We start from the raw sequence: 17,096 nt of genomic DNA on the forward strand, positions 1-17,096 counted from the left end.
TGCAGTTTTGTGAAAAGCAGCACATGAGAGGTTTTGCTCCTAGCGTGGGATGTGGCCTTTAGGACAGAACACCTGCTCTCAAATTCAGACTGCGTCCCTACCCACCAGTGTGTGTCTGTGCATATGAAAACTAGAGAGAGTGACTCTAATAGACTAAATTGGGATGCTTTCCAAGGACTTGGAGTCATGGGACAACAGATCTTATACAATCTAATCTGACTTGATTTGGCATAAAAAAGTTGTTTTTTACAAAGAGTTTACACTCCCATATACTGAACAGATCCAGCTAAGTATTGCTGTTATTTTCTTCATGTTAAATTAAAAAGAAACAAATCACAAAGCAGGAATTCCTTCTTCAAAGAAAAACTATCTTTATCTTTTAAAGTCCTTGACTTATTGGGGTGCCTGGGTGGCTCAGTTGGTTGAGCGTCTGACTTTGGGTCACGATCTTGCATTTGGTGAGTTCAAGCCCCACATAGGGTTTGCTGCTCTCAGTGCATAGCCTGATTCAGATCTTCTGTTCACCCTTCTGTCTGTCCTTCCCCACTTGCACTCTCTCTTTCAAAAATAAATAAAACATTAAATAAATAAATAAATAAATAAAGTCCTCGACTTATGGAAGTACATGAAGAAAACGTATAGTGGCCCTTTGAAAGTCACATTTCCTGTTGTGTGGGGTTGGGGTGCTCACAGAGACTTGGCCGCCAGTCCACCCTACTGACGTAGTTCACGCACTTAGACTTCTAGTTTAGTTTTCCCTTTTGACATTCCTACTCCAATAGGACTGAGGCCCAGACCTGAGTCCCAGCGCACTTGGCTAGGGTCCTGACTATTTTTGCTTCAGGAATCAGGTGTGAGTGGTCACAGGTCTTAGGTTTCAGCCCCTCCTACATTTTACTTTCATTCATTGATTTGCCCCTGTGTGTCCTTGAGAGGTTTATATCATTGCAAATATAACTACCTAAGAAGGATTTCAGTGACCAGAAGTAGCAAGATAAATTAGAAAAAGAATAAATTCCAGGGCCTCAGACCTGGGTTTGCTTCATTGCCTCGGTAGTATGTTCTTGGGAAAGTCAATTATCTGCTGTATGACTTAGTTTCCTCATTGGTGAAAATGGGGATAACCATTTTTATTCTCAGGGCTTTTGTTAGAATTAACCATGATATCATATGTAGATATATCTAACACTGTTTAAGCTAAAGTAGATGCTCAAGAAATCTATTTTTTCTCACCTTCTGAAAGTAAAGAAGAGATTCATATGTTTAGAAAAAGAACTCAAGTTAACTTCTGCATTAGGCAATACCCAAACTCAGTGTCTCACACTGCTGTAGACTGGGATTGTTGAACTTCAGGTTGCATTGCTGGGACTCATGACAGCTGATGTGTCATGCATTGCTTACATCATTGTTGAGAATTTGCAACAAAAATAAGCAGCATGATATCATTTAGAAACAGTTACACTCCATACACTCTTGCTTATTTATCTGTGTATACATGTTCTAAAAATTTATATTTACACATGCTATGGCTTGTTTTGTTTTGATAGGATGGGTGATTGTTTCTGCTTAGAAATCCTAAGAAACAAAATATTTTTATAAAATGTTCATAGTAATCAAAACATAAGTTAAGTGCCAGAGAACACAATCATGGATTTCATTGGGGCTATAGACATAGTGAGTGTAATGGAATAGTAGGGTTTTCCTGTAATGCCTGAGACAGACTCTGGACCACGCTTCACTGCCTGGGGGATCCAGTAATGGCTGGTATACAAAATCAGCACTCCCTGCATAATTGAACATGAATCTTTGAGCTTTACATGTTGCCATTAATTTGAAAATAGCTGCACACTAATTTACATTCATTTTTCTGATATTCAAAGAAAATGGAGAGAGATGATCTAATCACTGAGACTGGGAACTGGTATAACTCCATATACAAGTAGTTTAGCAAGTATGTCTGGTATTTTTTTATGTACTTCATTCCTGTACAGGATTTTTTTTAATTATCAGAAACAGATGGAGCAGACCTTGCAAGAACTGAGAAAGAAAAAATGATCAGTAACATTTCATCTGAATTGGGAATAATTTCTCAAGTCCGTCTACATTCCTGGCTTAATTAAGATTATGAGTTCATGGTTCATGTGTCTGAAAATTAAGATGAATATTCTGATCATGGCCAAACTGGGATCTATTGAATGGGATTTGTGAAATCTTTGTTATAGTTTCTGCATTTTCAGGATGATATTGCAACTATAGGTTTATAATAAAATCTAAATTTTGTTTCCATTTTCTTATCATTCTGAGGGATGTGCATCAGAGCAAATTCTCCAGTCTTGGGTAAAAATGTCAGAAAAAGACCCTTGTGTTTACTGTTACAAAGTGAAGATATTTCCTGCAGAGACCTTTGTCCTCAATTTCAGCACCCTAAACATGGAGACAGAGAGACTGAGGAAAGACAATGAAGAGACAGTGTAGGTGTGGTGCAAGCTCACTTTTGATATCCATTCAAATGTTAGTAATAATGTATTTTAGTACTAGAGGGTATCTTCAGTGGGAGTACTCCAACTCTCTGGCATTCTTTACTATAATTTGACCTCATCGTTAAATGCTCCTAACCAGGTAGGGGTCTGATGTGTTGCTCCTGACAAGCCTACTCTTGCTGTGGATGGTTCTCCTTCCCAAATGTTTCCTGTAGATAGAGATCACAAATGATAAGCAAGGATGTTTAGAGCATGTTTCTCAAAGGCTCTGCTAGCATTAAAATATTTTCTTAGAGTTAACTATTGGAATAGATTCAAATATAGTTTGCACCTTATCCACAGAGCTCCTCTGTTGTCTCTTCATGTGTGGGGTAAAGAGGTCAAGAGAAAAGTTTTTAGCGATGGGGAGTGAATTACACACACACACACACACACACACACACACACACACACACATGCCTACAAATAGAGATACAAAAGGTTTGTTTCTTACAAAACACTTGGAACAGTTTAAGTCCCTAGGGTTGAGACTCTTCACTTAAGAAGTTTGGCATTTCATCATTTTCCAGGTACAAAATATAGTTCCACATTCTCCCTATGCTCTAATTTGCTTTCTGATGTTGAATGTTATTAATAGTCAAGCAACATTAAATTAGCCACACATCTCTAAGTTGTCCAAAGTGATTGAGCATCTCCTTTTAAAGTGTCCCACAAAACCAGAGAATACTTGAGACAGTGTTGAGAAGGGAAGAATATTCCAGACAAGAAATGGCAAGTTTAAAATTGGAGTCAAGAAACAAAGTAGTTCAGAAGAGTATAGTTCAAGGGAAAGGAATGATTAAGTTAAGCAAATGGTAAAGGTCATGATGGATTTTGTAAGCCTTGTGAAAGAGTTTGGAAAACAACGATACGCACCATTAACCGAAAAGAGAAAAACGTCAAGGACATTTGTGCTAAGACTTGAGCTGTGTGGTCACTGATGCATTCCAACCTGGGCTGCTCATATTTTGATCCGTTTGTCATCTGTTGAGAGATACTGGTGGGAAGGCTAGTAAAGATATGGATACTCCAGAGCAGTGCTGTTCAATAGAGTATTCTGTACGATCAGGTAACCACTATACACATATGGTTACTGAGAATTTGAGATAAGGCTTGTGCAGTGAGGATGGTAATTGCCTTTAGCTCAGTGGGTAATAAAGGAAAAATAGGGATAGGCTTTTTGGGGATTAAATGCTAGGAGATATGGGCAGAACTCCAAAATCCATTCTGCAAATCAAGAACAATATTAAGAACATGGCCAAATTCAGTGACATCAGGACAACCAAATCTGAAGACTGAGTGTGTCGAAGTGCAGAGGCATATTCCTGAATAGTTTGGCAAGAGTTAAGGAGCAGAGCAGGGTTGTAGGAGAGTCAGAAAAATTCTTCTGGACCTGATTCACTGAAGTAGCTTTGCCTTAGAAACATAAGGTGTGGTCTCCCCAGGTCGATGTTCATTGTTCTTAAAAAGAAACAGACTGAAATCAACACCCTGCAGCCTGTGGAGAGATTAATTAATTAACCAAGAAGAAACAAAGCAAAAGACGCCTTGAAGGTCTTTCTTCTTGGGCATCTAGAAATGTAAATATTTGCCATCACAAAATGGCCACCATTTATAAATGAATATTAGTCCAAAACTATGAAGAGTTATTTTTTCTTTAATGTTTATTTTTATTTTTGAGAGAGACAGAACATGAGTGGAAGAGGGGCAAGAGAGAGGGAGACACAGAATCTGAAGCAGGCTCCAGGCTCTGAAGTGTCAGCACAGAGCCTGATGTGGGGCTCGAACTCATGAACCGTGAGATCATGACCTGAGCCAAAGGTGGACGCTTAACCATCCGAGCCACCCAGGCACCCCTATGAAGAGTTACTTTTAAATAAATACTGGTTTCTTGGTCTGCAGACCTAGACTTTAAAATTATTCAGGCAACTGATGAGGAAGGACTGAGGCAGGTTTGTGGGACTAGTTTCTTCACCTCACTGACTCAGAAGTTCCTCGTAAGTAAACTCAGGGAGTGTCCCTCTTCCAGGTGGGAAATGAGCATGCTCCATTAGTGAGCCACTACTTCAGACAAAATCAGACTGAAAACACATAAGAAAGTCAAACATGCAAGAGATGTATTTTAGAGTGGAATTCTGTTCCACAGAGAGGAACTGGTATAAATTTGATAATTATGCCTAACTTTTCACACATAATACTGGATAATAAATTCTAGCACTTCATGCTGTTCTTTAAATTTATTCTTTTCTTTCATAAAGATACAATTAATTTAATGTCAGTGTGCCCCAAACAACTAAATGTTAACCATCCATTACACGCTTAATTGTTTTCACCTTTGTCTTATTTTCACCCTTTTTTTCCACTAGTTTAGGCATATTTGTATTTTCATTTTCCACTCATTTTTTATTCTTTTAGTGGTTATTTTTTTTGAAGGACAGAGAGATAGACAGTGTGAGTAAGGGAGGGGCAGAGAGAGGAAGATACAGAATCTAAAGCAGGCTCCAGCCTCTGAATTGTCAGCACAGAGCCTGACACGGGGCTCGAACACACAAGTGGTAAGATCATGACCTGAGCCAAAGTCAGATGCTTAACCTACTGAGCCACCCAGGCTCATTTTTTAAATAATAAGAGAAAATCACAATAAAATGGTCAAAAAATTTTGCAAAACCACATTTGCTCAAGACAAATTTAGAGATACTCCATAGCCTATAGGAAGACATAGTAAGAAATAAATGTTTATTAGCTGATTATAAATCTCCAAATTTGACATAGGAAAGGTCATGCATAATAATGGTGCCAATGCATAATTCACAAAGACACAGACATAGAAAAGACAAATGTATCAAAGCCAAGAGTAGCCTCTTCCGTTCACTCTATTTCACTACAATTTGCCCTTTAGTTTAGATTCCTTGGATATTTCTATGTGATGGAGAATCACACCAGTGTACCTTGAGCAGGGAGATGTAGAGAAGAGTTGAAGATGATTGGGCAGCCCTGGTAAAGAAAAGTAGCAGAATACTGATATTTACTGAGCACTGCTATGTGCTTAAAGATGCAGTGAATTATCTCACTCTTCACAACAGCCCCTTGGCTCATCACAAAAGTATTTTTTTTGGCACCTGCAACGTGCCAGGTTCTGTGCTTGGTAAAGACAAGGATGGATAAGATCAAGCCAGTCTCTGCTCTTGTGAAACTCATATTCTAATTCAGAAAACAAAGAAAGAAGTAAACAAAGAAGCAAAAACAAGTTACAAATTAGGATAGGCACTGTAAAGGAAACAAATTAGATAAGGTAGAAAATAATAAGAGAAAACTACCACAGATAGGAAGCATAAGAAAGAGAGCTTTGAAAAAGTATTTAAGCCAGTAACCAAAGGAAGAAACAGAACTATATATGCAGGAAATTGAGAAAAAAAAAGTGGAATAGCATGTACAAAAGTCCTGGGGTGAGAAAGATCTCTATGTCTACTGAGAAATGAATAAGCTGGGGAAAGAAGAAGAAAAATCATTAGGAGGCCATCAGTAGTGACCTTGCTGAGAGACAAGTTTTGTGTGGATTAGAATAGCAGTACTCAAGATGAAGCATAGTGAACAGTATCGAGACATATTTTGGAGGTAAGATATATTTTACAGTAGTACTTGCCACATGGGCTTCTTAATATCCCCTACTTTAGCAGATGAGAAATAACCTAAAAAGTTAGGAGATTAACCAAGGGTCTTACAGGAAGTAACTTCAGGATGGGGGTTATGAACCCTGCCTTCCTTAAAGTCCTTTCCATGCATCGTACTTCCTAGCTTTATTAATTCAAGGTCAATGCAGGTTTACAGAATCCTAAAAGTAAAAGCTTTTGCCAGTCTGATGATTCTGAATTCAAATATGCTTTAATAACCTGGACAGCATACAGATTTTTAGTTCACAAATCCATAACTTCATTTCATCTAAAAAAGGCACCAAGTTCTACAAGCTCTCCAGATATAGTTGTTCTGCACAAAATACCAAAACACTTTGCATTTCTTCCAGCAATGTGCAGTGTTAACACCATGTATATGAAAATTTTTCCATTGACTAAAGCAGCGATTTGTAGCAATTGTGAACCATATGCTGTTAAGTCTAAACTGGGTAATTTCAGTGACCAACGCATTTTTTCATCTTTGCTAAAAATATGCCTGTATCCCCCCATATTTAAAATGGCCCTGGTTGCTGAAAATCTCCGACCATGCCAAGTAAGTCAACACAAAAAAAAGGTTTAAAATAAGCACTTGGTCTGAAAAATTGAGCCGAAAAGGACTTTGCTTTCTAAACTCAGTACTTCTGCACTTAATTTCTTCGTTTTTCTTCTGTCCTTACTGTTGAGATTCTGGGGGATATATTAGTGCTGATTGCTAGTACTTCCATTTCTCCTTTTTCTCAGAACGTGGTGAGATTATTTTCCTCTTCAATTGGCTCAGCATGCTACTTGCTCTAGAAGCGAGTGGGTGCCTCTCTAAGGCTCTGCCTTTTGCTACCATGGGCCCAGCCATGTTGGGAGCCTCGGTTAGCCGGAGTCTCTGAGGGAGACCACCTGAGGCCCGGTCTCCACACCCAACCCCCCACAGGCAGGCTAGGTGAGGGCAAACAAACTTTTGTTGTTTCAAGAAACTAAGATTTTGGGTTTTATTGTTGTTGCTGCTGCTAATGTATGCCCTCGTTTTCTTCACATTCTTTAGGTGAAGGAAATACAAATCTCCAAATTAGGGAAGTTTGACAGGCAGTATAGTTGGCAGAAGGTCAGGAAGTCTGCATTCAGATAATCTGTTTTTAATCATTCTTTGCACTTTGCCTGCTCACCGACCCCTCTTTTTTCTCAGCTGTGAAAAGCGACAATCATGTAAGTGCGGTATGACAGTTTGTCAAGTGCCTAGCAGGATGCCAAACCATAGATGATGGTTAAAATGAGAATAGGCATCCTTGAGAAGAGTAGTGGTTAATAGACTAAAAATCTAGAGGGATATATACCCATGTACTTCCGACTGAATCTGAAGAGACTGCAAAAATGGCAGAAAAATGGCCATTTATCCCCTCACTCCCCTCCTATCCCTGGAAGCTTCTCCCTAGTCACAAGTGCACCTTTTTGTCCCTTTCTGTGTACCTGATGCTCTCTGCCCTCCTCCAACTCCTCTGTCACAAACTGCTCCCAGGGAACAATGCACACCACTCGTCAAATCATTCATTAAAGTAACCACGTTTCCCCAAGACTTAACTTTTGTTACAAGACTAAAGCTCCAACATAGTATTTTTGGCCTTAGGTGGAAAACAGCAATGGGAAACTTTTCACCTGAACCCAGGACAACAGAGAGGATGCCTCTAGCTTGTTAGGTCCACTAAGCTGGGTGGGTTTCCTGGTTAGTCTTTAGACAAGACTTTCATGAAGCTGTCCAGGGTGTGCTGGGAAAAGTACGATAGTTTGGCAGGGTCTTCTGTGGGCTCAGGACCAGCAGTGCTAGCACTGTGTTTGCATGACTCTTGAAATGGACAGGGGCCTTCTGTACTGTCTTCATACTAAGCCTGACAGCAATTCTGCAAAAGGGTGTAAAGAACTTTGTTACAGATGATGAACTGAAGCTTAAACTTTTACAGTCATTTCCCAAGTTCACATAGATGGAGAGTAGAGGAAGATGTATCCCAAACCAGCAACTCTGATTTCCAGGCTAATCCCCCCTTTCCCTTCACCAACACAGCTTTCTGCCTCTGGAGGAGTAAATGCAATGTTTCTCTTGATCTTAATAGCATATGCTATCACAGAATGCAGATATCTCTTTTTAGTAGTAGATGGTAACATGAAATTATGTTTTCTACATTTATAAGGTAACTAAAAGAGAAGGGGGGGGGAAGAATGAGAGTTCAAAAAAAAAACTACAAATGTACTCTTGAATATGAAATTAAGTTGAGGTATCCTGTACAGCCATGTGTTCTAGCTAAAAAAAAAATCCCACTGCTTCAGGTCATTTTCATCTTCTCCTACATGAAGAAAGACAGAAGGAAATAGGGAAGGATGCTACATTTTTAAGTCCCATCATTTTTCTAAGAAACTATCATTGTTTTCTGGTAGCTAATATAATTTCTAACATCTTATCTATTTGCAAACTGTTTTAAACATTGGAAACATCTTAAAGGTTACAGTGAAAAGAAGATTTGTAGCCAAACAAACCTGGGTTTGAATACTAATTCCACCATCTAAAGTTATAGACCTTGGGAAAGTGAGTTAATTAAGCCCCACTCTAGAGATGGGCCTCAAGCTTCTCATCTCTAAAATAGAAGTTTACAGTAACAATCTCATAGAACAGCAGTGAGTATTATATGAGATAGTGAGTATAAATCACTTATATATTGAAAAATTTTTAAATGTTACTTCTCCTTTCCTTTTGCATCATATAGTTCTGTAATTTTTATTCCCAAGTAACACACAATCAAGTGGATTTTATTGATTTAATAGATATTTGAAAGAAGGAAAGAAAGAAAGAAAGAGGAAGAAAGAAAGAGGAAAGGAAAGATGGAAGGAAGAAAGGAAAATTGCAGGCCAATATCCCTGATTAACATAGATGCAAAAATCCTCAACAAAATATTAGCAAACCAAATTCAACAGTACATTAAAAGAATCATACACCATGAAAAAGTGAGATTTATTCTAGGGAGGCAAGAGGGTTTAATACCTGCAAGCCAATCAATGAAATACACCACACTGACAAAATGAAAAGATAAAAATCGTAAGATCACCTTAAGGAGGGAAGAAGGGAGGGAGGAAGAGAAAGAAAAATCTTTAAAGACAACAGTTCTAAAATGAAGTGGAGATAGTTTCCTTCTCTGAATGGTCTGTTATTGTTCTGTCAGCAGAGATTGGAAGCACTTGGAGTTATCCTGTCCTTGTCCTCTTTCCCCAGTAGTGACATAAGTAAGAGATATAAAAACTTTTTGTAACTCTTCTGATAATATCATGAGAAATTGGTCATTTGTTCATGAAGCAGAACATCCTGCTTGAAAGACTTTTAGCTCCGTTTGATTTTGTCATTTATTCACCACTGGAATTGTTACAGAAATATATTTTAGGGCCACTGATCTCATCCCTGTACAAAATTATACATTTATGTTTCAGACAACTGACCAGGTTTCTAACGTAAATCTAAGAGAGGAATTTTCCAATGCCCGGTCTAAGATTGGTCTTAACTAAACCCTCGCTACTTCCGGTAGCGATTTCCTTCCTCATTTTGGAGGAGAACATCTATAGGTTTGGGCAGCTGTCTCCACCCTAAAGAAGGACTAGTTTCTTTTATAGTTTCAGAGTCTTAAATGTGAAATGTGAGATTAAGTACATAGTAGGTGTTGTCAAATGGAACATATCAATGCAGTTCCTCTATTTCCTACAACCATTAGTATTTGGACAGATACCCTGGGTAATTGTAGGCATTTGTAATTAGGTTTTGATGGGGAACCATTTCAAGAAAATGATTTAGTCAGCTGTAAACCAGATGGTTGGCCAAATCACCCGCCCAACTGAAAACACAGCAAGGCATGTTGATACAAAGAGAACTTTAGAACTATGCTGAAAGTTCCATTATTTTGCCAAAAACAATTGCATCACTTCCTAGGAACATAATTACATGTCTCATGAACCTCTACTTTTCTTTTTAAAAAGTACAGCCAATGGGATTTTATTGGCACAACCTGTAGCTCAGGATCAGAGTCACAATATGTGCATCAAAAGCAAAGGCTGGGCAATGTTCTGTGTGATCATGAATAGCATTTAGAGGCCTCCAAAGTTCCAACATGAACTGGTGTCAACAGTTGGACGTTGACATTAAAAAGACTAGAGAGGCATTTCACCCTCAACCCAAGATGAGACTTTAAAGAGGTTTTTTTTTTTTTTTATGTTTATTTACTTAGACGAGAGAGAGAGAGAGAGAGAGAGAGAGAGAGAAGAGGCAGAGAGAGAATCCCAAGCAGGCTCCATGCTATCAGCGCAGAGCCTGTCTTGGGGCTTGATCTCACAAACCATGAGATCATGACCTGAACCAAACCAAGAGTTGGGATGCTTAACCAACTGAGCCACTCAGGCACCCCCAAGATGAGACTTTAATTAGCAGACAAAACAGAGATGCAAATGCCTGTTATGTTCTTTTGAAGGCTAATCCGTGTACAAGCACAAAATTGTAATTAAAAATCTCCAAATAACCAAATCTAACTCAAGAAGGCAATGGCTGGACTACCATTACCCTCAGTGCTCACTACTAGCATCATATTGCTGTTTGAATGCCTCTTTCAAATGACTTTGTAAATCCTTCATTATCTTCTTTTAAATGGGTAGCATCTAGCATTCCTTAAACCTTCAACCTCTAAGTGAATATATTGCTTTTATTTGGAAACTACCAGGGAAGAAACCTGACTGTTCAAAACAGTGAAATCAACTTAAGTTGATAACTTATGTACAGGAATTCCTACAACCTCCTACTCTTTCCAACATAGAGCAATTTGACTTTAGTCTAATTGGGTCATTTATAATCTGCTACAAACAACACAAATATCTTTCCCAACACTTGTTTATGAGCTTTATATTATTTATTTATTTACTGGAAAAACTTCCAGGTATTTTAATGTCAGAAATATGATCACTTTTGAATTGTCTTTCCTAACTGGAGCCAGGGCTGGCATACATCATTGAGATTTTTATTCAGTCCCTAAACCCATTACATACAGAAGCTGCATCATTTTAGGTCTTATTATTTTGGAGTTTACATGTAGCCTCCTCTCTAAATCAACCAACACATCTGTTATGGGTTGAATTGTCTCCTTTACCCCAATCAAATTCCTATGTTGCAGTTCTAACCCCCAGTATATCAAAATGTGATCTTATTTGAAAATAGGGTCATTGTAGATGCAGTTAGTTAACATGACGTCATACTGGAATAGACTGGTCCACTATGACTGGTGTTCTTATAAAAAGGAGAAAATTGGATATAAGACACACACTATGTGGGGTGATATGTCTACAAGCCAGGGAATGCCAAACATAGTTAGCAAACCACCAGAAACTGGGAGGGTAGCATGGAACAGATTCTCCCTGATACTCAGAGAAGGAACCAACCCTACCAACTCTTTGGTCTTTCAGTCTCCAAAACTGCAAGAAATAAATGTAAGCCACCCATTCAGTGGTTCTTTGTTATGGAAGCCTAGGAAACTAACACACCTTCTTCACTAGTGTGCCAGCGAATAATCTCATTAGTGATTCCTTTTTTATCCCTGCTCCTGTGTATTAAACGGGAATATGTGCATGTTACCAGTGATCCCAGGAGTTATCTTCAAAATGATGGCTATTTTTAAAATGGGTATCTCTAAGCATTCCTTTGGCCTTCCAAAAGATGAAAAATGGTGAGACTTGGAAGGAAAGCAAGACACTTTGTCTTCTTATACCTTCCTTTAAAAAATATTGTAGCAGCCCACTGGGTACATACTAATAGTGAAAAACATTCTGATAGAACTATGAGCATCAATCATAAGAGCAGCCAATTGGGCATTCAACTAATGTCTTTAAGGTGGGAGCTAAGCAACGGAAGGATTTCAAGTAAGAAAAATAAACAATGAAGTATCTTTGCTATCAGGAAGGAGAGAAGGCCATGGCTTTCATCATTTGGGAAACCAAATAAGATCCACAAAAACAAACTACTGCTTAGAAAATAGAAAAGGAGGTAGTAATACCAAGGGAAGATCAGTAGTCAGCACCTGGATTGAAACCTTGACTTTCCCAGTCCTAGAAGAATTTGGACTAGGCAAATTTCCTACTACCACTACATTCCCAGCTTCCAGATCTTTGAGCCACATTTGATATGTGTAGTTGTCAAACTACTGATGGCAATTCAAGTTAACTTTTTAGAGGACAGTTGGAGATTTGCAAAGAGTTTGTAGCAAAATTTCTTGGGGCCCTATTACGATCATGTGTTGCTTTGGCACACATGTAATTCCTATCAGATCCAGATTCCGGCCACTTACTCAAAATTGAAGCATCCTGTAAATGCCTCTCTTGGGGCCATATTTTACCTCTGGGGATTTATAGTGGTCTTAGGAATAACGGCCTCACATGTATCATCTCTAATCTTTGCAGCAACCCTACAAGGTAGGTGTTACTTACCCTGATTTATAAATAATGAAACTGAGGCTAAGGGAAATTAAATATAGAGTCTCCAAGGTCACATAATTACCTAGTTGTAAGTCAGGATTCAAATCTAGGATGGTCCAACGTTAAAGTCTGAGCTATCTCTACAAGCTTGCACTATTCTGCCTTTGAAGAAATGCTGGATCCAGTTAGAGAGCAATATTTCAGTTTGTTATTTCTCCTTGAGTTTCTAAGATTGCATTTAAATTTTTGTCAAGTGAGATAAGGTTGTGGCACTCTTTCTCAGCTTTATCTGTTACCTCCACAGAATCTCTGCCAATGCCAAGTGTAAATTTAAACTAGTTATGTGCCTAGAAAGCCAACCACTGAATGATTATTCTGAAAGTGTGGCTAACTACCTGCCTTAAGTAACATATGGACAGTTTGGGCCTTGAATAATCTTGAATTATTGCTTTTGCTCAAACTCATAGCTCATTGTTGCACATCTTCCTTCTGTTCTTTCTTTCACCAGCAAGGACTTGTTGAATGCCAAGTCTATGTCGTACACCAGACATGGAGATGAAAAACATATTCCCTGCCTTGGCTATGCAAAGAAGATGGGTAAATAAACCAACAAATTAAAGCACAGACAATTATTTTATCATTAAGATGTCCTACAAGAAGTGAAACTTGAGCTGAAACTCAGGAAAGCCGAGTTATGGTTAATCATATCGAGAAGAGAAGGGAATATCTAGCATAGAAGGAACAGCATGGGCAAAGCATAAAGGCATGGGATTTTAGTTTAGCGTTGCTGGAAAATAGGCTGATGTGGAAGAAGACAACAGAGGCTTAGCAGAGACTAGATTGTAGAAAGTTCTCTGGACTAAGTTAAGTTTTCTTAACCTTACCCTGAAGGCCATAGGAAAATATTAAGGATGTTAAGAATGAAAACAACATGAACAGATTTTCATTTCATTAACAAAATTTCACAGTGACAGAAAATGTGGAGGATAACTGGAGGTCCCAAGACCGGACACAGGACACCAGTTACTGGGGTAAGTAAGATGGGAAATGATGGAAGCCTAGATTTAGACCATGGGTGTGAAGATGGAGAGACAGAATTAAGAAATACTTGTGGAACTAACAGACCTTAACGGATGGTTAGATCTATAAAGAGGTTGGGCACCTGGGTGGCTTAGTTGTTTAAACGTCTGACTTCAGCTCAGATCATGATCTCATGGTTTGTGAGTTCAAGCCCCACATTGGGCTCTGTGCTGACAGCTCAGAGCTTGGAGCCTGCTTCACATTCTGTGTCTCCCTCTCTCTCTGACCATCCCCCACTCATTCTCTCTCTCTCTCTCTCTCTCTCTCTCTCTCTCTCAAAAATATACACTTGGGGTGCCTGGGTGGCTCAGTTGGCTGAGGGTCCGACTCTGGCTCAGGTCATGATCTCACAGTTTGTGAGTTCGAGCCCCATGTCGGGTTCTGTGCTGACAGCTCAGAGCCTGGAGCCTGCTTAGGATTCTGTGTCTCCCTCTCTCTCTGCTCCTCCCCTGCTCATGCTCTGTCTCTCTCTCTCTCTCAAAAATAAATAAAGATTAAAATTTTTTTAAATAAATAAACATTAAAAAAAATAGATTCTCCCTCTACCCCTCCACTTAGCTCACGCTCCCTCTCACTCTCTAAAAGAAATAAAATGAAAACAACACAAAACAAAACTTATAGAAAGGAGGTTAACTCAGCCATTTGTTTTCCTTTATTCCAAAGTCTTACTAAGAATATATTACTGTCTTTTCCCCATTCTCTGTTTATTTTCTTGGTATAATGTTCACTTAATTTTGCTTGAATATCTCTTATTCTTCACAACTACCAGAAGCATTATCACCCACTACCACCAACCCAGCAGTCAGCAAGTATTTTTGGAGCACATATTACTAACTTTGTCCAATCTTGTAACAAATTTATAATCCTCTCTTTTATTCCTGAATTTCTATTAGTAGTCTCTGTTTGGTTTAATCCTGTATTTTTAGGGGACTGTGTTTTCCTTTCTTTTTTTCTTTTTAATTTGAGATAGCATGAGAAAGGGGGAGAGGGGAAGTGGGAGACAGAGAGAGAGAGAGAGAGAGAGAGAGAGAGAGAATCTTAAGCAGGCGCCAAACTCAACGTGGAGCCCAGTGCGAGGCTCCAATCAATGACCCTGGAATCATAACTTGAGCCAAAGTCAAAAGTCAGATGCTCAACTGACTAAGCCACCCAGGTGCCCCAAAGGCATTGTGTTTTCTTAGTGTGTAATTTTTTCTTCCCTTCCTGTGCCATAGTATTTCAGTGCTTAAATTTTCTCTGTACACCCGCATTTTTAAAAATTATTTACTCAAGACAATGCTGCACAAATATTTCTAGTCCATTTTTAAAGCATTTAAAAGGATTTAACATTTAAGTTGTAAGTTAAATCAATAAACTGATAAAAACCATAATCGGCAACTACTTTCATTAGTAAGTTAACTTAACTTTCATTAAGAAAACATTAACTACTTAACTTTCATTAAGAAAGCGACTAAAGATTGTTATTCATTTGCTTAGGCTCTGGTGTACTTATTTCCAATAAATAAATAAATAGCACTATACTTTGCTCAAAGAATTCACAAGATGAAAATTTTTTAGATCCTCATATGTGTAAATTATACTCATTTTATTCCACAGGCTATATATCTCAAGATACAAAGTTAAAATGCAGCTCCTGTACCATGGTAAGAAATGACATAGTTAACTAGAAGGCAAGTTATTTTGGGATACATGGGTGGCTCAGGTCATGAACTCACAGTTTGTGAGTTTGAGTCCCACATTGGGCTCCCCTGCTGACAACTTGAAGCCTTCTTTGGATTCTTTCTCTCTCCTTTTCTCTACCCCTCCCCCACACCAGCAGGGGCTGCGTAGAGAAAGAGAGGGGGACAGAAGATCTGAAGTGGGCTCTGTACTGACAGCAGAGAGCCCAATGTGGGACTTGAACTCAAGAACCCCAAGATCATGACCTGAGCCAAAGTCGGATGCTCAACCGACTGAGCAATCCAGGCACCCCAAGACAAGTTATTTTATTTTATTTTTTTATTTTTATTTTTTTTTCAACGTTTATTTATTTTTGGGACAGAGAGAGACAGAGCATGAACGGGGGAGGGGCAGAGAGAGAGGGAGACACAGAATCGGAAACAGGCTCCAGGCTCTGAGCCATCAGCCCAGAGCCCGATGCGGGGCTCGAACTCACGGACCGCGAGATCGTGACCTGGCTGAAGTCGGACGCTTAACCGACTGCGCCACCCAGGCGCCCCAAGACAAGTTATTTTAAATGCAGGCTTATATTTATCTTATTTATTCTTTTTCTAAAAGTAATAATTCTACACTCAACAAATATTTACAGTTGTTTTCAGGGCACCTGGGTGTCTCAGTCAGTTAAGCACCTGACTTTGGCTCAGGTCATGATCTTGCAGTTCATGAGTTTGAGCCCTTTGTCAGGCTCTGTGCTGACAGCTTAGAGCCTGGAGCCTGCTTCAGATTCTCTCTCTCTCTCTCTCTCTCTCTCTCTCTGTCTCAAAAATAAAATAAATATTTTTAAATATTTATAGTTGTTTTCTTCAAGAAATATAAAAGACTCCCTTGTATCACTCAAAGTTAAAGACTACCTCAAATGGCATAACATAGACTTTTAACTATAGAGAACAAACTGTGGTCACCAGAGGGGTAGGTGAGGGGATGGGTGAAACAAGTCAATGGGATTAAGAGTACACTTAAAATAATGAGCATGGAGTAATGTACAGAATTGTTGAATCACTATATTGTACACCTGAAACTAATATAACACTATATGTTACCTATATTGGGATTAATTATTTTTGAATGGCATAACATCAAAGAGGAAAAGTAAATGGAGAAACAACTGTCCGCTAAATGCCCCCCTTACCCATAGTGTGCATACCTAGTTGTCCTAAGCATTACTTACACAGATTGCAGTCTCATCACTTAGCCTCTCCATCAAGTTTTTATTGAGTAAATTCTATTAGCTTTGCTCTGTGCTAGGCTCTGTAGATACAAGAGATACATAAAACATGGGTCCTGCCCACAAGGAGCTTACAATGTGGTTGGGAGTTTTGTTAAACAAACTATAAAAGCTCTTAAAAATACATTTTGTACAAACTACTTTTATATAAAAAGGCGCTTCAGATAATGAAAAAGAAAAGCCTTAGAACCTGAATGAAATGCAGCCACATTTTTATCCATGGATGAGCCTAGAGATATTTTGAATTAACAAAATATTCAGTAAAAGGCTAGATTAATGAAAAGTATAAGCACAAATATTTTTAGGACAACAATTAAACATTTAAGTAATGATAGTAATTAAGAGTATATCAAGCTAGGTATATTTTATACAGATGTTTAAAGTACCTGAATAATTACCATTATCTTT

At 38.6% G+C, this 17,096-nt stretch overlaps 1 protein-coding gene across 6 annotated transcripts in view; it reads right to left on the reverse strand.

Moving 5' to 3' along the window:
* The window catches only part of PTGER3 (prostaglandin E receptor 3), a 175,941-nt gene that overhangs the window by 77,423 nt on the left and 81,422 nt on the right, over nt 1-17,096 (reverse strand). The gene's annotated exons all lie outside the window — the stretch shown is intronic.

The sequence above is a fragment of the Leopardus geoffroyi genome, chromosome C1 (genome assembly GCF_018350155.1).
Source record: "Leopardus geoffroyi isolate Oge1 chromosome C1, O.geoffroyi_Oge1_pat1.0, whole genome shotgun sequence".
Classification (NCBI taxonomy): Eukaryota; Metazoa; Chordata; class Mammalia; order Carnivora; family Felidae; genus Leopardus; species Leopardus geoffroyi.